This window comes from Podarcis pityusensis (assembly GCF_964106645.2).
Source record: "Podarcis pityusensis genome assembly, chromosome: 9".
Taxonomy (NCBI): Eukaryota; Metazoa; Chordata; class Lepidosauria; order Squamata; family Lacertidae; genus Podarcis; species Podarcis pityusensis.
In genome coordinates, this window is record NC_138034.1 from 25437646 (window position 1) to 25464346 (window position 26701).

Below are 26701 nucleotides of genomic sequence, written 5' to 3' on the forward strand. Positions count from 1 at the left end.
GTACATTGTTTATTGCTTTCATTTTATGGATCAATGGTCTTGTTAGATAGTAAAATTCATGTTAAATTGCTCTTTTAGGGTTGTTTTTAAAAGTCTGAAACAGATTAATCCATTTTGCATTACTTTCTATGGGAAAGCTGCCTTGGTTTTGGAATGCTTTGGTTTTGGAACAGACTTCTGGAACGCATTAAGTCTGAGAACCAAGGTACCACTGTATGTTGTGATTTACAGGTATTTTAAGCTGTATGTATAGTATGCAGTTTTCCACTACAGGATGGCAAGGAACAAGCTTGTTTTGTTCTCAACTCAGTGACTGCTAGTCTCTGTCTTTCCTTTATTATTAACAAATTGATTTTTTTAAAGAGCAGAAATCTTTCAGAAATCAAATCGCCACGTATAGCATCTATCAATATGTGCATACTCATCAGTTTATGAATTATACGTAAAATGGGCATCATGGACAGAATGATATCACAGGTGGTGCTTCCATATTATCTTATATCACTGCAAATGCAATACTTTTCATCAGAAGCAGTTTCACATAGTAACCTGCAAGCCATTGAGTTTCAAGCTGATGAGATACTGATTGATGTTCATGCATCTCCAACTCAACACTTGGAGCATAGCTCCACTTTTGAAAACTGAGCTATTTAGGTAGCCACCAGGATGTTTCATTTGTAGTATATTCTAGTCTGAACTAGCCATGTTGAGCCAACCCTATTTATAAATAAAGTCAATCTTCATAAAGCTTTCTGGGAATTTATCTTGAAGAAACCATGTCTTCTTGATGCCAGATGCAGGATAATTAGTTTGATTGTATTCATATCTGGAGTTAGAACCTAATTACTGGAAGGAATGGATATCTGTATTATGGGGGACAGAGTGGTAATAGTGCAAATGACCAAAACTGAAGTAACAAGCAGCACTTTATTGTTCTGTAATTTCATTGAAAGAGCTAGCTAGGCCTGCATCATCGATAGGCCTGCCAGATAGTGTAGAAAACAGCAAGTTAGAGGGGGGGACAGCTTCATACCCTCCTATAAAAACCACCCATAGAGAAACTATGCTAACATTGCATATCTAACAGACCCTCCAAGTGTCCCTATTTTCCAGGGACTGTCCTGGATTTGCAGAAGCCATGCCAGTTTCTGATCTGATCCTGGAATCTCCTGCTTTTCCTCGGGACACCCCTATTTTCATCATAGAAATGTTAGATGATATGGAGTTATGCAAATCCCGAGCCAAGGACATTAGTAGCTATACAACCTTTAGAAGACATCTGAAGGATGCCCTGTGTAGGGAAGTTTTTTTAAAAATGTTTTACTATGTTTTTAATATATGTTGGAAGCTGCCTAGAGTAGCTGGGGCGACCCGGTCAGATAGGTGGGTTATGATGATGATGATGGTGATGATGATGATGATGGAATAGGACATCCCTATTTTCATCAGAGAAATAATGGAAGTATGAAGTCCACAAATATTCATTACTAGACTGCTATATATAGGATGCATTTAGCACAATAGTAAGAGATATAGTGGCATAATAAAAAATACTTCCAAACATGCTGTGTCTGTTATATTTCCACAGTCTGTAAGGAATATTTATACTGTCTCTTGAGATAGATGAAGCCTGAAAGGATTCAAGAGCCCAGATGGAGTGCTTCAGACTGAAATATTAAATGCAGCAGAACTCTAAATCTATCAGTCAATCAGAGTGATGTTTTATTTATATGGACTCAGGTCCTTTCTAGATCATCATTTTTATGATGCAATGAATACATAGTTGTGAGTCAGTTGTTGTGAGAGATAATGCCTTTCCCTTGACTAATGCATTTGTTGGAGGGATATCACATTTTCCCCAGCACTCAAGCTGTAATGAACTGTAATACTTGGGGAAAGGAAAAAATAGAGCATAGATCATCTAGCTAGCCCTCTTCCTTGGCCAATTCATTGCAAGAGGTTGAGATATTGTAAACCCCTGCTAGGTCCAAGTGAACACTGCTTTAGCACTCAGTAAAATCTGTGTGTGTGTGGCTAAAAGGGCAAAGCAGATATGACTCCCCCACCCCAATCCCTTTTTATTTCTTGGCTGTTGTGAATTCTTAATCACTGGTTTCACATCTAGAACAATAGCTTTTGATAGCACCACTGTCTTCAGCTGACAATTATGGAGCTTCTCCAAGCACAAATAAAAAATGTTCCTTTGTGCATCAAAGAGATGATGGGGGAAGGGGAGGAATACAAAGAAAATGAAATCTAGGGAATGTGGAAAAGACATCTTTCAGAACCTTCTACTAGTCATCAACATGATTATAATTCTGTGTGATTACATTGAAGTTGAAGAAAAGGAAGTTGACATGCTCCTTTTTATACTTGGTGTAGTATAGCTTTGAAAAATGAACAAGTTTTGAGCTGTAATCTGTTTGAATCCCCACGATGGGGTGAGCTCTAGTTGCTCTGTCTCAGTTCCTGCCAACCTAGCAGTTCGAAAGCACATCAAAGTGCAAGTAGATTAATAGGTAGCACTCTGGCGGGAAGGTAAACAGCATTTCCGTGTGCTGCTCTGGTTCACCAGAAGTGGCTTAATTATGCTGGCCACATGACCCGGAAGCTGTACGCTGGCTCCCTCACCACTAAAGCAAGATGAGCACTGCAACCCCAGAGTCGTCCGTGACTGGACCTAATGGTCAGGGGTCCCTTTACCCTTTACCTTTAAGGTTGCCATTTTATTTCTGTAACCCATTTCCCAAGCTGTAGTGTTTATATATTTAAATTTTAGTTAAAAAATATTACACTAAAAATACAAACGTATAAACCGACATGTACATGCAGATCCTGCTGTCAGAACCTTTGGAGGTTAACTTGTCATCCGCTTTTCCATAGAAATGCTATTATCTCCATTCACACAGCTATGAGGAGATGGGTCATTAGTGATTTACAGACAATACATATATTTGTCCTGCCCCCAACGAGACATAATATAGCCAGATCCAGTTCAACTTTGAAATGTAAAATATCAAAAATTACTCTGAATACCTCATCCCAAAACTTATGAATATTAAGCTTTAATGCATTGCCCTATTAACAAGAACTCAGAATGCGGCTTTCCCCACTGTCATGGGAAATAATACTTGTCACTGGAAAAGGAAATGTGAATTGAATGAGGTCATTGGCACATTAGTAGAAATAAGGAAAACGTTTTAGTATTGTTCATTTACAAAAGAAGGCCTGAGTTCTTCTTGGATACCTTTTGGGTCACAGCCTGCTCCAGCTTGAATTTGACACAAGTAGAAAGGATCTATTTCTCTATTGTCATAAGAATGTTCTGCCCATAAGCAAGTTTGTCAAACTACCCACAATAGTCATTAACTGGGTCTTTTAAGATAGATGTACATGGCACTAAGCCAGTTATCTCTACATCTTCCATTGAATGTCTATTGTGTAAAGGTCCAGTGGCTTAAAAAGTTAAATTATTTCTCCCGTACCTCTCTGTGCAATATGTGCTTATGGCTTCTTCTTTTTTAAATGAACATTGTTTAAAAAAAACATGGTGAGGTCGCTATGGGAATAGGACAGTTCCAGCTGATAGTCATGCACTGCCCTCAGTCTGGTATGTGAAAATCTTGCTCATGGCAAGCAAACTATGCCAGGGATCCAGGGAATGCTCTGATTCTGCCATGTAAGATAATGCTGCTCTAATTCTCATTCCACTTACACATTCCAAGCATAATCGAACCAACCAAAAAGAAACATGATTATTTCATTTGTGTGTGTGTGTGTTATACCCCACTCATCCATGAGCAAGCCTATTCCACTCCAGCCTATAGGCTGAGCTCTGAGAAATTTAACACAACCCAGTTCTGCAAATTTCAGCTTGCTTCTGATGGATCAGCCTGTGTGATACCACCAAGAAACCTCCTTCTCTGTTCTTGTATTTCCTTTAAAAAAAAAAGTTTCCTTTAATAAAAGGCAACCCCACAACAAGCAGGCAAAAAGAATGAACGAACCATCACATGCCACTTTTAAGACTGGAAAAGAAAGGCAGTCCTCCTGAGGAATAGTGGGCACAAGCAGGTGGCTGAGTCAGCACTTTGATTCACCGCTTTGTGTGTCTGCTATTACCATTGTGATTCGAAGCTTGAGCTTTTGATGCAAACTCTGTTTCTCCCTTGCATGTCTTCATTCTTTGTCGATTTAAACCCAGGGGGAGTCTCTTATGTTCTTCAAGGTGGGGTTACCTTGACAACATCATGGTACAGTTCAGCGTTGCACTCCAAGTTTCTAAAGGCTGATATGGTCAAAGCTGCAGTTAACTTTTTTTTCTTGTATCTTTCTTCATAAAGACTCATTTCCCCCCACTTATATACATACTAATTTGCATTAATATGGAGTGTGCTATATTTGCACATCAGTAGCACCAGGAAAAAAACCAAAACTGTCATGATTTTCCACTGGTTTAAATGATTTGCATCCCCTTCAGCTAAATTCATTTCAAAGTTGTACAAAAAGAAAATAACAAGGTTTGTTTTATGTTTGATAAACAAGAGGCTTGCAGGGCTGAAAAGCGCTAGCCAAATCTGCAAACCCTTTCTAAAGAGACGGGAGGTATTCCATCACAACAAATGTTAGCAATGTTGACTTTGTCCCTCAACCCAGAAAACACATTTTCACATTTATATGTTTCTAAACAGTGCATGCACACACAAAAATAGAGTTGAAATGCTCTTTCTCCTAATCCAGGGGTTGCCAGTGTGGTGACTGTGGGTATAATTTTGTGGTTTTATGTTGTGAACCGCCCTGACACCTGTGGGTATATGGCAGTATACAAATTTCATAAATAATATGCTTTTATCAAGGTTCAGACTGATTCTACAGTATCAGACTTTTTATGTAGATCCCTTTGAAAAGCTAAGTGTCTCTGTGTGTTCATATGCGTTCTGTGTGGGGAAAAATAATCCAGGGGAGCGTGGAATGAAGTTACCAGAAAAGATGGCACCCACAGCACTTATTCAAAAATCAAAATGTTCCCATGGGTCAAAAGAGCCACTAGTCTGTGGTTGCCATGAGCCAGTTTGATCAGAAATGGACATAATCGTATCAATGTCACATGTGCAAGAAACTGGGTTACATTTTACATGAAAAGAAAGCTGATCTTTGCGATAGTCTACTATTTCAGGCTTGTATTTACAAATCTGTCGGTCTTAGCTATACTGTGCTTCAGTTATGGTTGGGAGATGGCAGAGCTGCATAGCAGGAGGTTTTCAGAAAAGTGTTTATCGTTATTGAAGCAAACCTTCCCAAAATAGACATGTGATATTTAATTAACACATGCACACTTTAATTATGGATTTTTCCACCGAACACATTCACAATATGTGCAGTCCTGCTGGTATACTTATCTTCAGACAGGATTTTGAAGGGATCCCCACCAAGCTCCTCAATCTGTTCTTCCTCTTTGGTGCCTTTTTCTTTTTCCTTTAAAAAAAGAATCTATAAGATTGAAATTAACAACAGCCTGCCAAAACTCTCCTTGAGTCTTTTCAATTTTTCTTCATTTAAAATTTGTCTCATTTAACTGTGTAATAATGGGTATTCAAGAAATAATGGTGCAGTGCGTTGGAGGTGAGCTCTTCTGTTGAATGTTTCATCATACTCTCTATTCAGATCTGGCTTTAGATTGGGGTTTGTGTGTTTAGAAGTGTCGTGGCCCTATTTATTGGTGAGGATTCACCAATAATAATAATTTATTTGTACCCTGCCCATCTGGCTGGGTTTCCCCAGCCACTCTGGGCGGCTTCCACAAAGACCAAAAATACACTAAGATGTCACACATTAAAAACTTCCCTGAACAGGGCTGCCTTAAGATGTCTTCTGAATGTCAAGTAGTTGTTTATCTCTTTGACATCTGATCTCCCTTTGTAAAGGGAGAGACCCATGTGGGTGGATTTAATTGGGCAGTATTGCTGCTGACCTTTGGTTTTAAAAAATATTGACTTCCTGGGTTGGGCTTGAGCCAGAGTCTAGGCAAGCTATCAAATGTAGTCAAGTCAATGAAGGGATGGATATGGCAAGTCATGAAACCTACTGGCCACAGCTCCATCATAGAGCACACATTTTTCAGGCAAAACATCCTAGGTTTAATCTCCAGCATCTCCAGGTAGGACTGGGGAAGACCCAAGGAAGCTTCCATCAGTCAGTTCAGATCAGCCCTGCTCAACCATTTGCCTTTTAGATGTTGATGGCTTACATTTCTCATCGTCCCTGACCATTAGCAATGCTGACAGGGCTGATGGGAATCACAGTAGAATAGAATTTTAGAGTTGGAAGGGACTGAAGTGCCATCTAGTCCAACCCCCAGCAATGCAGAAATCTCAGCTAAAGCATCCATGACAGGTGACTATCCAACCTCTACTTAAAAAACCCCAATGAAGATACCTCACACTTCCCGAGGGAGTCCGTTTCACTGCCAAACAACTCTTAATATCAGAAAGTTATTCCTAATGTTTCGTGGGAATGTCCTTTCATGTAACTTAAATCCATTGGTTCAAGTCCTACTCTTTGGAGCAGGAGAAAACAAGCTCGCTTCATATTCCATGTGACAGCCCTTTAGATATTCCAAGTTGACTATTCTATCTCCTCTCAATCTCCTCTTTTCCAGTCTAAACATACCCAGCTCCCTCAACTGTTTCTCATACGGTTTGGTTTCCAGACCCTTGAACATCTCAGTTGTCCTCCTGCACACTTTCTAGCTTGTCAATATCCTTCTTAAATTGTGACGACCAGAACTAGACACAGTACTCCAAGTGTGGTCTGACTGAGGCAGAATAGAGTGGGACTATTACTTCCCTTGATCTGGACACTATACTTCTGTTGATGCAGCCTAGAATAGCATTAGCTTTTTTTTTTTTTGCTGTTGTATCACATTGTTGTAGTCTAAATCATTTGGAGGGCGGAACACTAAGGGAGTCTGGTATAGTTACACCATTGGTCCGATATGATATACAGTGGTACCTTGGGTTACAAACTTAATTCGTTCTGGAGGTCCGTTCTTAACCTGAAACCGTTCTTAACCTGAGGCACGTTTTCGCTAATGGGGCCTCCTGCTGCCGCTGCACTGCTGGCATGCAATTTCCATTCTCATCCTGGGGCAACGTACTGAGGTACAACTTCCAGGTTAGTGGAGTTTGTAACCTGAAGTGCTTGTAACCTGAAGCGTTTGTAACCCGAGGTACCACTGTAAAGGGAATCACCTGTGTCCAGAATGTGGATTTTACTGGGTTTCGGAAAACTGTAGCAGGGTGTGTGGTTTGCCAACCTAGTGGGCATGCTACAAGCAACTGTTGGTACCTGGCTAAAGACAGAAGGGTTAGGGAGACCCTGGCTCTGTAAGCAGAGTGCACTCTGGATATGATGGTTAGTTTTTATCTTCTTATTTTATTTTCTGATTGAGTTCCATAAGCCCAGCAACTGAGGCCTTGTCCTGTACTTGCAGTTCTATTGCAAAAAATAAAATAATAAAATAAAAACCACTTGATACAGCTTCTGTTTTACAGTCACTGGACAGCTGAGGCCATTATTTTTGCACCATTCAACCTGTCAGATTTCATTAGCTTACTGTCTACAGAGAACTCCCTCTACAACCAATTGCTTGTTAATTCATCTACAGCAAACTCTAAGGGAGTTCCCTAAAAAGCAATTTTAGGCAAAGTATTTGATTTATACATCCTTTGGCAGCACTTAGCCAAAGTTCAGCAAGCGTCAGATGTTTGCACTTGCTCACAAGAGCATTGTGAGATTATTTTCAAAATCTTAAACTGGGGTGTGGGGGAATCTGTTTATGGTCATTTGGAGTGGAGGATACCATGTTAGAATCTGTGCTTGCTTATGATATTCTGCAAGATACTCCACAGAAGTCCTCTTTGTCCTCCTAGAGTACTCATCTTCTGAAAATTGTTATTGATGTAATGCGACACAGTTAACTTTTTGTTTGAAAATTGTATGTCAGACCCAGAAGTGATTCATACAGAGTGTGTTATTTTGGATTGTCACATAGAATCCAAATACATTTATATTAAATAGGGCGTTGTTTGGCATTTTTTTTAAAGCTTTATTTTTCATTATATCCCTCCCAGCTGTCTTCTACAAAGTATACTGAAAATAATGATAACAGATAGCAATTTGATTCTGTAATGGAAAGTTGAATACCAGAAATTGTTTGTGGCACATGATCCATTAGTTTCATATTGTTCCTCAGAGTTCTGACTAGTTCCCAGGTTCTTGTTGTTTTTAAATTGAAATCCCACCAATCAGCTGCTGGGCAGGGAAACAGAAGTGGGGAGTGAATGATGTCCAGCGCTTCTGCAATCCCTACCAAACAGCTGATTGTAGTTTGCTTCTTTTAAAGTGATAGATGACCAGGAGGTTTCTTGGACTTGGCTGAACTCTGTGCACACAGCATCCAGGATGTGATGAGCCCTCATCCTGCTAGGGATATATGTGTGGACACAAATTTGTAGAGAATGTACAAATGCTAAGATATATGTATGGATGTAAATTTAGATATAACAACTATAATTTAAATAGAAATAATACAATACAATAATACCTCTCACCCTAGCAAAGAAGACTGTAACCGGCTGATCTGTGTACTGTATCTGCTTAGTCTGCTGTCCACCTGCTGGCTATTGAAGGGCCAGTTGAAAGCCCCTGCTGTTTTTTCCTCTGATTTTTTTTAACTGAATTTGGATTGGACAACTCTTCAAACAGAGCATGCTTCCAGGCAGATGACTCTAATAAAGTTGAATACACAATCTCCCCAAGCTAAATAGGATTGCAACCTAATTCTGCCACTGAAATAAATAGCATTCTGGTTTGTGTGAATTGTGCATTTATATTTTGCTTTTTAATAGTTTAATAAGTGCTTAAAGGTAAACGTAAAGGGACCCCTGGCCATTAGGTCCAGTTGTGGCCAACTCTGGGGTTGCGGCGCTCATCTCGCTTTATTGGCCGAGGGAGCCGGCATACAGCTTCCGGGTCATGTGGCCAGCATGACAAAGCCGCTTCTGGCGAACCAGAGCAGCGCACAGAAATGCTTACTTGAGACTAAATACTTATCAATATCTTTGTATTTTCAATAGAAACGTTACAAAAGGGTATGTGCGCCTGTCTGCTGTAAAATGAAATGAAATACTCAGAATTAAACTTTTCCAAGAACATTAATATTAGCAGGAATATAACTGGAACAGTTCTAAATAATAATTTTAGGACAAATAACTATTATAGGATTGTCATATATTAGGCTCTGATCCAGTAAATGTTTCCTACATTTTGCTTTTCTTGTTGTTTGATGGGTTTTGAAGATTAATGAGTGAGATATGATGGAACTGAATTCCCAGTATTATAATGATCAACACAACACTTTAGCTCTCAAACAGTTTCGGAGTAGCAGGTGAGGGTCAACAAGAATAGCATGGATCTGAAGTTGTTCAAAAGCATCCGGCTAACTATTGTTTGTATTCTTCGAGTGCTGGTATATTAATGGTTTACTTTCCACATGAGTGGATGTTGTTGCCTCAATCACCTCAGAACATTAGAGGCTTATCTGAACTTTGCAATGATGTGTTGTTTAATTAGGTATTTCCATGTATATTATGCCCTCAACTGAACATCCAAGGGGGGAAAGGATCAAAACATACACAAACATTCACTTACAAAAAGCCTGGAGGGAATACACACTTTATTAATCTTAGCAATATAGTGTGTGAGGAAAAAATGCCATAGACTCTCTGAAACAGCAAAAAGGTAATCTGACCCATTTGTCAGGCTGCAATAGCAAACAGATGTTTAGGTTCATATAGGCTTTTTGGGATCCCCACACTCTCCATAACCATCTAGGGGTCCTTTACCCACCTTCCTCATAGCAGCTGTTTTCTGACCGGTACCCCCAGCACTCTCTCAAAATTTGAAATGTGCTCCCTGGTCCAAAAGGTTTGGCGACCCCTGCTTTAAGCCACAATAGATATTTTTAAAATCTTGGTTTCTTTGAGGCCAGTGGCTGCACATTTGGGGCCCTCAGGAAGAAGATAGTTGGGGCTTAGCTTGTAGTTAAATCTGCCTTCTGACCTTTTCACAAAATTTCAGTCTTCAGAAAATCATTAAAATAATTGCTTAGAAATGCATTCAAGCAGCTGTAATTTACAGTATCAGTCACTAGAGGGGAAAATGGTCCACAGTTTTTGAATGAAGAACAATGCTAATACAGTGCTTTCCACCTTCCCCACTATTTCTGTGAATAGCAAACTAGGTATTTTAAATAGGGCTTGCAAATGTTTTGAGACAAGGATGTCAAGCGATTGTTTAAATGCTTCATAACATCGTAATAATGATGCAAACCTCTGACCACTGAAAATGAAGCCATGTTGGTGTAGGGAGATTTTGTGTAGTTAAGCAATGGGAAGTGGGCTGTGGGGTTATTGTAGTCTTTCCCTGCTCCACCACAAATCCCCCACTTCTCCTATTGGCTTTACTATAGTATTATGTCTGCCCCAGTGCTGACCATGGTTAACACTAAGCAGATACACTCTTAAGTATGGTTTGCCAGCTTGCTTCAAACCCTAGTTTCAAACTTTTTTTAAAAAACAGCAACAACATGGGAAACCATGGTGAACTTTATTATTCCTCACACCAGTGCAGACATGAAACCATAGCAAAAGCCAACAAAGGAAAGGAGAGAGGAATGCATACCAGAGAGAGGAGGAGCAGGCAGTGAGGCCATTCATGAATGCAAAATGAACTGTCATTTCAGCCTCTTTGTATATGCTGTGAATGAGCACTCATGAATTTCTGCCTCAAAGCTTGCGTAGCCTAAGTTTGAACCAACAGAATTTGGTTCAGTAAAAGGTGGAGCGTGAAATGTAACAGCATCAAAAGGACATCACCCTCCCAAACCTCCCAATGCTCCAGTTTTGTGTGTCCAATGCATTTCAGTGTTTTTGTTCGTTAGTTTTATTGCTTTATTGTTGGCACCCAGCCACGCTTCCCCTGGGCGTTTCTGCAACTTCTGTTTACGCAGTGTGGCTGTAAAGCAATTAGCAGAGTTACACAGCGGTCGTGTGTCGAAAGAGCAGTAAATCAGTTCCAAACGTTTCTTCTGTCCTAATATCTCTTTATTGGTACAAAATAGCGTATTTACAAACTCCAACTTCCATCTGAGTTAAGCTGCATCTTCTCTCTCTGCTTGCAGCGTCTTAACAGACTGCTTTCGATTTCCACTCAGCTCACAGCATTCCAAGCTGCTTTCGTCACGTCCTGGCTTACTTCCCTTGTAAGCCCCACCTCTCAGGCTCGAGGCATAGAAGGTTAACCCTTCACTACACCCAACAGTTTTGACTTCTGTGTGGGTAAGATCATATTCCATTATCTAGGCCTAGCAGCTTCCAGAGGACATGTTCTTTCAAAAACTAAATATTGATGAAAGACAACAGGAGTAGCTGGGCACAAGATATGGTGCTATCAGATGGGTTTTCCCATACCTACCAACTGTCCTGGAAAAAACGGGACATCCCATTTTTTTCCTCACGAGAGGATGGTGGCAAAAATGGCCGCTGTGATCTCACACAATTTTGGGTCTGACTCTTGCCCCCCAAGAAAATGCTTTTGGGGGGCAGCAATCTCATGTGGGTCATGTGACCTATGTAGGTGTGTGGCCCTGGAAGATGGCATCCCAGTTTGTATTGAATGGTATGGTTTGCTCTATTCCATGGCTGATTTGCCCCCATATGAAGCAATGAATCATTCACGTCCATGTACATGGTTTAAAAAGCTGGTGAACTAGAAGGCATTAAAATGCTATGCATCAAGGTTGTTTTCTCAATAGCTAAGAAAGATTTCTTTTTATACCAAATTCCATTATCATGGTTGGAATGATCCCCTTTACTGGTCCTTCCTTTTTTTTAATCTCACTTTTTGAGGTGTCTTGTGCCAATAGGATCACTGTCCAGTGCTAGATATTACCCTTCTGTGGCCAATATTGCCATGTGGGCATTATCAGCCGTTAGTTACTGACGTATTTTTTGCTTCTTTGCAAAAGGGCCACTTTTCTTATGAAAAAGCTATCTTTATGGTATAATGCTAGAGCAATGCGTGGTACAGTTTCTGTATTGTTGCTGGTTGTGGTGTGCACTTAGTTTATTGTTAAGCATAGAAATAGTGGTGTTCAAAAATGGGTTCATCCCACTCAAAGACTTCCTGTAGCAGTTAGTGGTTTTTGTTCAGAGCACACATTAGGAGATTTTGTTAAGGAGCTCTATTCTATTCCAGCAAATTATGTCCATGTAATCTGTAAGAAACTGGGAACATACATTTTGTTAATCTAGTAATAAAGATTAAGGGCAATTTAAAATGGATTAACCCGCATCCCACAAAATTGAACTCTTCAGTATGCGGTGTTGAGCTAGCAGTTTTATAGCATTGAAAGTAATCCTCAATCAGCAAAAATGTCATTAAAAGAACTAGAGAATCTGCCTTTATAGAAAAAATGAATATAACATTATTTGCAAAAATCTTCACTTTAATTCTAATTTTCCTTAATTCACAAATTAATACTCAGCCTCCCCCCTTTTTGGGTGATATGAGCTGCTAGATCTTGAACAGAAATCTTCAATTAATTGCCCAGACCAAAATAGACTGTGACCTCAGTGAAAGCTACAGGTTCTTTTACAACATACATACCAATTCAGGACACAGTGATGATTGAAAACACCATTGGGGATCCCCAGTATCCATGGCTGAGATTCTCACCTACTCACCCATGGCAGAGATCCTTAATTGCAGCTTGAGAACATGGAGGAGAGCAAACAGGCAGTTTCCCATTCAATGTGATTGTGTATGAATGGGGAGCATGGTTTATAGGTGCAAATGCTGTTATAGAAAGGAAGTAAGAAAAAAGTGTAGGTCATTGGAAGCCAATGTGTTACCCTATGTGATACCCATCATCCTCTACCATTAGCCATGATGGCTGGGACTGAAACGTGTTGTACTGCAAAACATCTGCAGAGCACCATGCTGACAATCCCTGACCAAAGCTTCTTCCTTCCTTCCTTCCTTCCTTCCTTCTTTTCTGCTCTAGCATTTAGGCCTGCAAACTATTGGTATGACTTTCATTATATAGATAAGGAAAGTGCAGTGCAACCCTACCTATGTTTATTCAGAAGTAAGTCTTGTTGCGTTAAATGGGATTTACTTCCAGGTCAGTGTGCATAGAATTGTAGTCTCAATAATCACCAATATATCCTAGATTCAGGTAAGTAGCCGTGTTGGTCTGACGCAGTTGAAATATATATAAAAATAAAAATAAATGTCCAGTAGCACCTTAGAGACCAACTAAGTTTGTTCTTGGTATAAGCTTTCGTGTGCATGCACACTTCTTCAGATACCAATATATACCAATATATCCTGTAAACCTGGGAGTATGACAGGTGTGCCGAGTTGGGCCCAACAGTGGGAGGGGGGCTGTTGCATGTGCATGACGTCACATGCACAATGCCCCACCATCAGGCCACATCTGCCGGGACGTGCTGGTGCCTGCCGGGATACTCTGGTGATCGCAGCGGAGGGTACAGAGGGTGAAAATCGCCCCCAAGCCTCCCTTCTGGTGGGCTGGCACTCTGGTGATTGCAGCAGGGGGAGAAAATCACCCTCCGAGCCTCCCACCCGGAGTGGTGGCACTCACCCCAGGGGGCGAGATGGCAGCCCCCTCAATATGGGGGGGGGGGGCTTAGACCCCTGCCTCAAAATATTGAGAGGGCTGAAGCCACTAAGAACCAATGTCTGGCTATGCTTATGTAGGATTGCACTGTGATGCAACTTCATGGGCCTTAGTTCTGAATACACGTGCATAGGATGATGCTATAAGGATGCAATCCTATGTACACTTAACCATGGATAAGTCCTATTTGACTTAAAGGGACTTGCTTCTGATGAAAGATTGGACTGTAGCTATCTGTAGTTCTAAATGTCCTCTAGTTTCTAAGATTTCAGCAAAGCCCTATTACGTGAAGGCCATTTATCTGAAAATATTATATGTTCCCCCCTGCTGCCGCCCTTTTTGGGAGTTCTACACACTGCCTATTGCACATTCTCACTAGTTTAATGTTTTTCATATCATTTTTGGATAACAACATTAGTTAATTAAGATTATCAATTACATAAGCAGCACCTATCAAAAATACATCAGGAACGTTATACTGTTCCAGCACACACACACACACACACACACACACAGAGAGAGAGAGAGAGAGAGAGAGAGAGAGAGAGAGAGAGAGCGAGCTGAGAAATAGCCTTTGTACAAAATTGCTGAGGCCACATCACAGATTGAAAACCCATTTTAACAGCACCCAGAAGTAGCTTCCAAATCCAATTAGCCCACTATGACCTAGCTAATCCAACACAGTTCTTTAAAAAGGAGTTGTGTACTTTTCATTATAACTTCTTATTTCTTCTATAATAATATATCACATTTCTGCAAGTCTGCCTGGTTTCTACTCCTGAACTGCTTTGCTGGTGTAGCTGGACAAATGCAGATTACAGCAGGAGGTGGATGCAAAGCTGATAGACTGCGTTCAGGGAACCTGTATCTTTTTGCCTGCAAAAAGAGACCCCCATTAGATCCTTTGATGTTATGCTAAGAACTACCCAGAGGAATATCACAGCCCTCCCCTACTATAAGGAGCCAGTAGGACTTTGACCTAAGTAGCCGTTATATTCACCCCAAATTCATCCCAGACTTCAGATTTATTCTAAAGACAAGTATCAAATTATCAAGCATCAAATCTCTAGTGTCTAACAGGCCAGGAAATAAATGGTCTAGAATGAATGTGGATATATGAAGGCAATGGAAAAAAATATGTAGTTTCCTATCCATTCAGCTACTGTCTATCTTTGTATCTGCCAACATCTTAAGAACACTTGCAGTATGATATTCTGCTCCTCACTCAATCCAAAAATACCGCCTGAGCTTTCTGACAAACAGCCAACTATCTGTGAGATTCTTTGTGCTTTTCAATTTCTGTAGCCTTTCAAGAGATGGTAGTTGCTTTCAGCTATGGAAGATTTTTTTTAAAAAAATAAATAAATCACAGTTTAATATGTTGTTTACTAATTAGTCTCAAATTCAGTCTGAAAACCGCAAGCATCTTTGATTTAAATCAGGAGTAGGGAACCTCTTTTAGCCTGGCAAATCTTCCAAGGTCACATTCTGATGATGGGTGGGGCCAGAGACAAGAGGCAAGGCAAAAGTAGGTGGGATAATTTTTCGTATTCCAAGGTATTTTATGTATTTTCCATACATTTTATGTATTTTATATTGACTGCTCCCTTAGTCTTAATGAGAATTGTCTGTAAAATATGTTAAATGCCCATAAAATACATAAAAGCCTAAGGAAGTGTGGAAAGTGTTGGAATGATAAAAATGATCAGTTATGATTGGTGGATGGGTGGAATTTGCTAGAAATAGCCTTATGGACTGCTTGAAGGAATCTGGCAGGTCCATGAACTGGGAGTTCCCCAACACTGATTTAAATAACAACAAAAGCCTGTCTGGGATCATATATTCCAGCTTGTATAGTCAATGAGGATCAATAAGATGGATTTGTTAAAATCCTGTCAACTGTTATCTTGACCCTGGTTTTTCTTACCTTACTGCATGCACAACTTGCTTCTGGCTCTCTATTTACCATCTCCAGGTTTGACATACATTGGTACCTCGGGTTAAGAACTTATTTTGTTCTGGAGGTCTGTTCTTAACCTGAAACTGTTCTTAACCTGAAGCACCACTTTAGCTAATGGGGCCTCTCACTGCCGCTGCCGCACGATTTCTGTTCTCATCCTGAAGCAAAGTTCTTAACCTGAGGTACTATTTCTGGGTTAGCAGAGTCTGTAACCTGAAGTGTCTGTAACCTGAAGCATCTGTAACCCAAGATCCCACTATATGAGCAAGGGAGTGTGGGGTGGCTACACCCACTCTTGACTGGCCAAGGGTAAATGCAGTCCTCAGGCCCAAAAATATTGACTAGCCCTGAGTTATAACTATTTCCAGTTTCTGATGAATATTAAGAACATAATTATGACATCTCAAAGCATTCAGCGTGGTGGAAAGCCTATAATCTGTATCTGGCTTACTACAGATCTCAACGTTTTGTCCTAATGCTAATTCAATCTGTCCTCACATCACCTCCTCAATCTTCCTGCTCAGATTTTTTCTCCACAATGTCCAATTAAGACTCATTCCTTGTATATTATTAGAAAACTATCCTGTGGCATTAGTGTCAAAGCTCGTGGAATGCCAACAAATTCCTTTGGTCATTGCATGTAGAGGCAGAACAGCTATTGAGCTCTATCCTGAACAGTTGCTAGCGCATTGATTCATATAATCTTAGAGTTGGAAGAGTCCTTGGAGTCACCTGGTTCAGCCTCCTGCTCAGAGCAGGACTTACAGTGCCAGATACAACTACAGTAAATCTGGCAGATGATCATCTGACCACTGCTTAACTTCTGCAAAGGTGAGACCACCATCTTCAGAGACAGTCTGTTCCACTATTGAACAGCTGATACATTCAAAGGATTATCTTGCCAGAGAGAAGGAATAAACATATCATACAAACCTTGTCCTATAAAAACTTGTTGCATGGCATGGTAATGCAATCCTGTGACTCTCCTACCTGATGTTGATTCTTCCTGTACTGAGTTTCTCTAAGGCTCACTAGCCATCATTGAGAGAATGTGTTGGTCCAGATGAACTGGGTACCAGTTGTCCACCTGAGCCCATCTTAATTATTTGTTTTGGTTCTTTTTCATTAGCACTTTTTGTTATAGCTTCTGCCTGTGGGGAATAAGACAGAGAAGAACATTTTGTCACTTCTGGGTTCTGTTTTATTTTCTCAGCAGAGAAAAGGTAGACCGGTCTATTACTCTCATTTCATTCCTTGTGTTAGTGGGACATATTCCTTTCTGTCCCACTAACACCAGGTTTACATCATTAAAGAGAATACTTGTAACCATTCAACCAATAGTTTTATAGCCTAGCCATCTTTCCTCCCCCCCTTCCTTCCCCTTTTCGGTCATGAACCCAAGCTATTAAAGGAGTAGGTTATTGCTTATTTGGAAGAAGGATCGTAGACGTAACCTTGAATGGCTTTGAAGCTCTGTGTTATATATCTATATAATCTTTATACCTTGTCTTTTGCCAGTTGACTATAATTATTGCTAATAACAATAAAAAATAAAATAAAAAGAATGCAGCTGACAAGTGAGGATGAATTAAAGTAGCCAACAACTTAACTGAAACAACCTTCAAGTTCAACCCAATAATTTTCTTTGAAAGCCATAATTAAAGAGACTTTAATACCACAATTGAGAAAATCCTCTCATGTACCTCTGCCCACCATACTTCAGATGACCATTGCAGAGTGGTGCGGAGAGTGATTTATGCCATGCTGAGCTTCTTGGGGGAAAGCATGAGATATCAATGCCACACTTCAGATCGTTACTATGGCAACGGGTAAGCCCTGATGTGGCTAAATCTGAGACAGCCTAAGATATTGTAAACTGCCCTGTGATCTTTGTATGAAGGGTGGTATAAAATTTAATACATAATTGTAATAATAATTGAACTCCAAAGAACACTTGGAAAAAGATAAGCAAAGCCACTTAGACTGCAATTTTAAATAGACTTGCTTGGAACTGAAGCCCATTGAACTCAATGGGGCTTAAGAGTAAATCTGGATAGGTCTGGGTAAAAATGGATAATCTGATTTAAGTTATATTGTTGCTTTCAAATAGCAGTTTACCAAACTTTGGGCTGACTAGAAGAACATCTCTATCTCTTCCAAATTTTGGCACCTGTCCCTTGACTTCGTACCTGTGGAACATATCCAGCAACCTAATTTAGCCACATTATTGCTTGTAGCAATTAAAAACTGCAGTTAGCCAAATTATGATATATACTTTTTCATGCACCAGTCAGCATGGCAGTGCTAGCTTTGAAATGACTGTGTTTAAACTCCTTCCCTACTGTGCAGACTTTAATTTGTTCCTATGGCTAAGATGATTATGTTTTATTTGTATTGCTACAACTGGAAATGTGTTCCTGTAATTAGGTGGTTGATATATTCATCAGTTTCACTGGAAGTTAATTTATTCAAAGCAGTCTCATTTTTTATTGCCCAGAAAAATCTATGTACCATATATTCCACACCCAATGTAAAGACCTATTTCTTTGTGGGCAGCTTGTGCACTAGAAAAGTGATCCAAAAGTGACTTTTCAGAAGTCAGTCACAGCCAGAGCCCCCCACATCCCTGGACCACTTCCAATATTATTTTGGAGGGTTCCTCCAATCCCCTGGAGCATATTTTCCTTCTTCTTTCAGTTGGTAGAGTAAAGGTAAAGGGACCCTTGACCATTAGGTCCAGTCACAGACGACTCTGGGGTTGCGGCGCTCATCTCGCTTTACTGGCCGAGGGAGCCAGCGTATAGCTTCCGGGTCATGTGGCCAGCATGACTAAGCCGCTTTTGGCAAACCAGAGCAGCACACAGAAACACCGTTTACCTTCCCGCCAGAGCGGTACCTATTTATCTACTTGCACTTTGACATGCTTTCGAACTGGTAGGTTGGCAGGAGCTGGGACTGAGCAACAGGAGCTCACCCTGTCGCGGAGATTCGAACCACCAACCTTCTGATCGGCAAGTCCTAGGCTCTGTGGTTTAACCCACAGTGCCACCCGTGTCCCTAGTTGGTAGAGTATGAGGCTCTTAATCTCAGAGTCATGGGTTTGAGCCCCACGTTGGGTGAAAGATTCCTGCATTGCAGGCTGTTGGATCCTCCAAACTGAGGAAGTTTAGTTTTCATTGGATACAAAAAATCCCACCTCTGCTTATGAATAGTGTATGTGTGACGTTATTAACCCCTCACCCATCTGCAGCCCTGTGCCCTAAACATTTATTTTTGCAGTGTGTGTGTGTGTGTGTGTGTGTGTGTTAAGGGCAGCAGGAGCAGAAAGTACTTCTGCTTCCACAACATAATGTTTTGGTCCAAGGCCAAGCCACTGAGAAAGCAAAGCAAAGAAATTTTTAGTGTATGAGTGGCTCTGACTGCTTCTCAGTGATTTCCCATAGTTTACTGACACCACCTTTGTATTTATCTGAGGATTTGAGTGGCTTCTTTGTCAATGATACCATACGGAAGGTGAATTCAACAAAAGCATATAACAAGAGGTTAGCACAGCTGAAAAATGTTCAGGTCACTTGGTGAAACAGGCTATTGTTGCCATGCATAGAGTGAGTGTTATTAAATGGATGAACCTGTTGAGCTATGCTTTAGAACAAAGGTTATACTGAAATCTAAATACAAAGCTATTTTCCATTCGGGAGGGGGTTGTTTAAAAAGTGTGTCAGTACTGCTTTAAATTTTGAGAGCATGCCAGCTATTAGTCTCACTTCAAATGCATGTCTTGGCAGGTACGTAAATATTGCGTGTAATTTATTGCATGAAGAAATAAGTGCCTGGAAGAACAGTCTGCCTTGGCTTTTAACTCCTGGCTCAAAGCTGTTTAGGATTTAAAAAAATATATTACAGATGTAAATTAAAACTTCATGAAGCAGTCAGAATCTGTTTCGGAGAAAGTTATTCATTGAATTAATGACTGCTGAAGTAACTGTATCTATTCCTAGCAGTAGTCACTGTATCTATTCCTAACAGTAGCAGTGGTTGGTTGTGGGAAGAACCTTTTCCAAAGCAATTCGGAGTTTCACACATTTCCCATGCAAATTCTACCTTCAGATGTGCAAATTAATTTCTCCAAATGTGACTTCAACATTTTAACTCACTGCTGCAGAATAGAATCTGATTGTTTTAAACTATTTGGTCATCAAAACAAACCAACCAGTACCAAACAGCATTTGCAATGATCATTAAAATTACATTCTCCCACACAACTGGTGGGATTTTTTTTTTGACCCAGTGCACTGCAGATGGATTCAGCCCTCCAGTGCGCTTATGAAAGAGGAAACAAATTTGCTGGTGCTTTGTAGCTAAAAAAAATTGCAGGTGGGATGGAGGGTCCAAAAATAAATCAGTGGCCCCACATAAATAATAAGATGTCCGACAGACAGAATGCCAACTGGTTAAGCTTTCAACATAATAATATTTACATACTAGGCAAGCTTGATGTTCAATTTCTGCCTGCCACAAAGCTGTTAGTCACAAGACCCCTGCTTTCCCCAAAGCCAGTCCTAAACCCGCAAAGAACTTGCAGCTGTAAACCAGATATGTTACCGTAGGTCTTTCATCAACCGATTTTAGTTCTTGATGCAAAACCAGATGTGGTATTTCAGATGGTTGTGTGTGTACTTTTCACAGCTTAACTGCATCCCTCCCCCCCCCCAAAAAAATGCACACGCACCACCACACCAAGAGGCTGGATAACAACAGTGGATTATATTGTGGGGTTTTCATACACTGCAGCATGATCAATGTCATGCATTATGGGTGCTGTAGTCCAACATCTGGAGTCTACCACATTGGCTACTTGTAGCATAGACAATTCTGAACCGGTTGGAGCAAAAGTCCAACTCAGTGTAAAGTTGTACCCTATGTTCCTTTTGGGCTGAGTAGACATGTATAGGATTGCATTTGTCCAGCATACCAAAAAGGAAAGGAAGTCAATGATTTTGAATTACAGTACTAATCAGCCCTAAGAACAAGTTATTCTAGGTTGTATCACCATCTCTGTATTCAGTTGTCCAAAAGCTCTTATATTCAAGTGATTACTTTCCTTCTCTGCTGCATTTGCAACTACTTCAGAGTGAAATCTTTGTAGAACTGGGTCATCCACAGGGGTTTAACACATGAAAGACCCCACTGCTAGTTAACTACTGTACTATAGCCACCACATGGGGATCTTTAGAGCACTTTTATCTGTGTTAGCTTGCAGACAGGAGGGGAAAGTATCTGTTTTCATCCACTGAGTGTCATGAATAGAATGGTTAGCTGCCTGGGAGACACGTGGTGTCTTAAAGCTTACTGTGTGGTCCTTATGTGGAGGAACGTGCCTCTGGCCTTTCGCCTCAGGATTAAGCCCTGTTTTTCCACCCACCCCTTTACAGCAATGTGGCCGCCAGTTGTCTGACTCTATCCTGCATAGATTCCAACTCCTAGGGGCCAAGGCAGTTCCAGCCTCCCCCAATGTATTTTTTGAGAGTTTTGGCCCCCCTCAGTTTTCAGAGGCTGTTCAGCTCTGCCCCTGGTTCCTCACGGCATCATGCGCATGACACCAGGACTTTGCACTATGTCGCATTGTGCTTCCTCAATCCTCTGGAGAAGCTGGCGCCTCTGCTATCCTGAGTGGTTGTTACCCTGTGTTGGAATTCACATCTTCTGCAAGTTGGATCTTTGTGGGAAATGAATTAATATAAATAGTTGGAAGCACACTAATGGTTTGTGGTATTATGAGACTCTACTTATAGCTGCTAGCTCAAGATTTGTATTATCTTCATAACAAACTGACCTAAAAGTATCAAACCAAATCTGAATTTTAAGCAAGAGCAAAGCACATGAAAATGAACTGATAAGTTCTCACTTTTGTTGGGGTATCTAGAACAAATAGCATTTATGGGTGGAAGTAGATGTTATAAGAAAAATGGCAATCTTGTCAAATTCTCCCATTCTTTCAGTCTTTCTCCTGCATTATATACTGCAACTTACCCTGCATCTTAATATTGTTGCAATGTGCTCTACTATAGCCCTGTTCAGTTTTATACCTGTGAGCATCAAATGCAAGAAAGTGTCATCAAGAATATATGAGATAGGCCTTTCTCCTATATGTGCAGACCAGCCATGACCTTCAGACAATCTGTGATTGGCATCAGCATGAAGGGGAATATAGAAATATATGTAGGGCTCCCTCAGCAGAGACAATCATATTGATTGATCAGGATTTATGTTGACATGTAAGGAGACCTACATCTGTGCTCATGTAGGCCCCCTCAGATTGCTGCCAATCACACATTGACTGGGCCCGGGTGTGGCATGTCCAGTCTACATTTCAGAGTCTGTGAGGGTCACATGATCTGGATAGTCCTTTCACATATCTGGAAACTATGGGTGTCACTTACATATAGGACATCTATATACAGAGCACATGTACGACAGCATGTATGAGGAGTGCACTTGTATCTGTTTTGCCATGCATATGAGTGCTAGGAATCGGAGACATGCTACATACTGTCTGAAGCAGACATGTGCATAAGTGTGACAGTGGACATGCACTTTGTCACAAATTTTTAAATGTGTGTAACATCCTTGAAGGTGATTGTAAAGTATGATACAATCTGTATTCTGCTTTTCCCCAGGGAATTCTCAGCTCTCATGGGCTGTTCCATCATTTTGTTTCGCATGGGATTGATGACCAACTGTCCTGTGGTGTGTTAGCTCCACAGACATCCCACTCCAGTTGTTGGTATTAATCTTTCCTCTGAGCATCTTGTGTCAGTTTTCATAATAGAAGCGGGACATGACGATTCTGGTAAATGTAATAGCCAGGGAGATGCCATGTAAAAGCAACAATAACTAGCTTCTGATCTCCATGATATGCTTTGCCTATACACATTTGTAAAAGTCCCCACCTCATATCCATTTGTGTTAATACTCTGCATCTTCTATCTTCATCAGAAGAACATAATGGCTTCTGTTGACCATTACTGTGTAGTGGCCGGCGGAGTTCTAGTCATCAGATGACTAGCCCACACAAGGAAGTTGACTTATTACACCTTTTCTCCTCCCATATTTTTCGCACAGGAAGATATATCCTATGCTAGTAGACTACTCCCTGACTTCCTCCAAGGCCCAACAAAGGAACCAGGCAGGGGCAAGGGTGCCGACTTGCCCCACACATTGTTGGGGCACATCACGTGATGCATCACGTTACGTGTCATGTGACACATCCCGCCCCCACCTAGTGCAACATCATCAGGGAGGCAAAGTGGGGCTGCCGGGGTCCACGCTCTGCCTCCTCCTCCCCACGTGACATTGGCAGGGAGGAGGTAAAAATGGGGTGGGGGCTGAAGACCCCTCAGCCCCTACCACTTGGCACACCTGCGCAGGGGCTGTTCACAGACACCCATGCTGCCTGCCCCACTGGTTTCATCCCTGATATCCATGAGGATTCTATGTGCCTAGACAAACCTATGGAATGGGCATATCACTGGTTTCTATAATTATTTATTCATCTTATTGGTAGCTGTACCATTTATTGCAGCTCTGCAACTATGCCACTTTAAAATGATAACAGTTCCAGCTTCGTTCCAAATGAACTAAAAGGGATATAGTTTTCTCTGTATTTTGAGTTTTAAAAGTTGGTGAGGAGAAAATAACCCAGAGCTACTGTCCATAAATACATTTCAAATAGCCCTCAAGAAGATGAATGATATACTGGAACAAAATGGTATCATTTTAATTCAGTTTGCTTCCAGACATTCTGTTTTAATGAGAGGATCAGAGTTCAGCCTGACTGCTTTGGTATTGAAAAGGAACAGATTAAAAAGGGAATCAGGAAAATATACAAAATTGCAAGTTTTCTCATCCCCTGCCAGAGCTAAGAAATTCACAGTTTGATTATGTGTGAGAAGAAAAAGGAAGAATAAATGTTTTAAAAGTGATATAAGCTTCACAACAGCCTGCGTTTCTATTCCTCTTGGTACTATTTTGTGATTATAGATGCAACACACTGTACATTACTTTTACAGTAATAGCAGGACTATTAAAAACATGCATACAGGCAGTAACTGCAGTAGGAGTCTGCCTTTGTGTCCTTTAATTCTGTCTTATAACCCTGAAGGGCATTGTTCCTTTTAAAGAACTTCTTGCACCGCGCCCCGTTTTCTGTTGCAAGGGTACAGTGCCAAATCAAAGCTGCCTATTCCCATTGCCAATGGAGCAATTGCAATTATGCTGATAAGGAGCAAAAGCCCAAGTGCAAGAACTGTCAAACATAATTTAGTGTAACCAGTATGTGGCTGGAAGCAAACCAGGGACAGAAAAGCAAAGTGTCTGACATTATTTTTTCTGTGCAGAAGACATTGGAAGAAGCACTAGCAACAAATGTCGGAGGGATAATACTGGGAAGGCAATGGAGAGCACAGAAAGTCACAGCTGAGGCATCAGCTACTTCTTGCAAACTTTGAAAATCTGTTTTACTCCATCAACTTTTTTGTTGCACCCATATCATCCCACTTGCCTAATCTCTGACAACATTTCCCAAAGAAATGACATTGCCTCTTTGAGCTTTCACAATGCGTGACAGCTGCAGGACTTAAACCCTTGGTACGTGTGTGCACTTAATATTCCAAGTATTGTGCTGAGCTTAAAGAGACGAGATTCTTGCTCCTGGTTCACCTTTCCTTCATGATGGGATAACTGGTCAGTAGCATCATCTTTATCCGTATTGGCAGAATGTGTAGTTCTGTAAAGAATCACAGTAACCTATGAATGACCCATAGTGCCTCAAACATTCCCAACTGGTGGTTGTTGTTGTTGTTGTGACATGGATTGATATCCCAGAATAGCAATCTAAATCATATAGATCTTATCACATGCATAAATAAATCTTTAAAATTACACATGCAAACGTAAACACATATAACTCATATATGTGTTTCATTAGTGATGAAGTCTATAATTCATTAGTAATGAAGTCTGAGTTGGTTTTCTAGTATCAGAGAAACACAAAACAACTTAAATAAAATTTATTGCATGCTTAAACACCTTAAACAAAACATATTGTTGGAGGCTGTTTTCCTGATTCTTTGCTATATTTTACACCTATTTTGCTTTGTTCAGATTTTAGACTTCATCTGTTTTTATCTTGTGTTTCACTTTGAAGGTCTCCGGGTGGAGAATCAGCCTAAAATGTATATAAGCAAACAAATACCTGCAACATGAGTATTCACCAGTGTTTTTTTCCTTAAGTGTTTTCAGTCTAAGCTAGGCTTGTCACTTAAGTATGACAAAAAAAAGAAAAAGAAAAAGGAGGATGATACGGAAGCTGAGGACTAGCTCAGTCAGTAAAGCAAGAGACTTTTAATCTCAGGGTTGGGCGTTTGAGCCACATGTTGGGTGAAAGATTAGGTGATCCTCGTGGTCCCTTCCAACTCTACAATTCTATGAGTCTATGAAAGTGTGTATCTAAATCAAATTGGCATAATTCTATGCTGGAAGCCGTGGAAGCCCTGTTGGACGTTCAGCTTCCAAAATAACGTTCGAAAACAGGAACAGTCACTTCCAGGTTTCAACCGTTCAGGAACCAAAATGTTCGATAACTAGGGTGTTTGAAAACCAAGGTACGACTGTACCTTGTTCACCCTTCTTAAGGTTTTCATCTTCAAACTGACCTTGATAGCTCCTCAAAAGGAGGACTGAAGACTGACAACCCTTCTCATAGTGAACTATCCTCTGTAAAGTAGGACACTAGGGCATCCCAGATGAAGCTTTGAGATCCATGTGATTTGTCCCTTCCAGAGACCAATACTTGCAATTATCCAACTCTACACATCCAAGTGCTGTTTCTATCCTCTGCTTAACCTGTTTAGGTTCTCTATAGCCTAATCTTTTGCGAAGAAAAAGCTGGTAATTTTGAGCCCTTATTCTGAATCAGCTAGCTGAATTGAGTTGATTTAATATTTGAATCCAACTTTTCCAACAACAAATATTGAGCTCAATAGCATTAAAAAACCCAAACAAAACATTGCAATCACTATAACCCAAACCTGTTGCAGTTCTTGGCAGCACAGCCTGCAAAAGCAGCAACTTTATATCTTTTAGGTTTTATTTTTTATGTCACAGTCATAGAACCAGTCCAGTTCCTGCTCCTAAGACCTATTGAATGGACTGGCCTTCATGCATTGTTCCTAGAAATGCTGCCAACTACTATGTGGAACCTGTTTTAGATTTGCATATCCTTAGGGATTGCTCTTTGAAATTAAATCTTCACTGGTAACAAACATATTTACCAACAATGCAAACAAAGGAGAACCAGCATAAAAAGAGCATTGAAAGTTCCCGCCTCAGACAAATTGCTTTTGTCTTCCAAATGGAAATAGATGACTAGAATAAGCTACTGCAACATTCTCCATGTTCTTTAAAAGCAACAAACTATCAAATAGCAAAGACATGGTGAATTATCATTAAAATAATTTTAAAAAGCAGAGAACCACTGCATATTATGGCAACTGTGTCGAATCTACATTAAAGTGCTCCACAACTATTATCACGTGATGATGAGACTCCATTGTGGTGGCTCAATATGCAGTTGAGGCAATTTTCTCTATGCTACCACATAATTTTTAAGACTCTATGTGGTACATGGCGTGTATAGCCTTAAAAATTTGGTGGTGGCACACTAAGCATCCGTATGATGGCCTAACATGTGCACTGTTAAGAAGCTGGTGTTTTACACAAAGAGATATATGGGGAAAAACATTGTCCACTTACATCAGGGCTGGGAAATGCATGACCCTTCTTGTTGAATTCCAACTTTCATCCGCCCAAGTCAACATGGCCAAGGACCAGAGATGATGGGAGTTGTTCCCCAGCAACATATAAAGTGCCACAGATTCCACAACCCTGATTTACATGGAGGAGACTGTCTTCCTAAC

At 40.5% G+C, this 26701-nt stretch overlaps 1 protein-coding gene and 1 long non-coding RNA gene across 3 annotated transcripts in view; one reads left to right on the forward strand and one right to left on the reverse strand.

Moving 5' to 3' along the window:
* Positions 1-26701, forward strand: part of MTNR1A (melatonin receptor 1A) — an 81363-nt gene that overhangs the window by 44510 nt on the left and 10152 nt on the right. The gene's annotated exons all lie outside the window — the stretch shown is intronic.
* Positions 14597-26701, reverse strand: part of LOC308485174 — a 63374-nt gene continuing 51269 nt past the window's right edge. The window contains exons 2-3 of the long non-coding RNA XR_013990448.1: positions 16716-16876; positions 14597-14641 (exon numbers count right to left, since the gene is read on the reverse strand). This is a non-coding gene — a long non-coding RNA (uncharacterized lncRNA). The remainder of the gene's footprint in view (positions 14642-16715; positions 16877-26701) is intronic.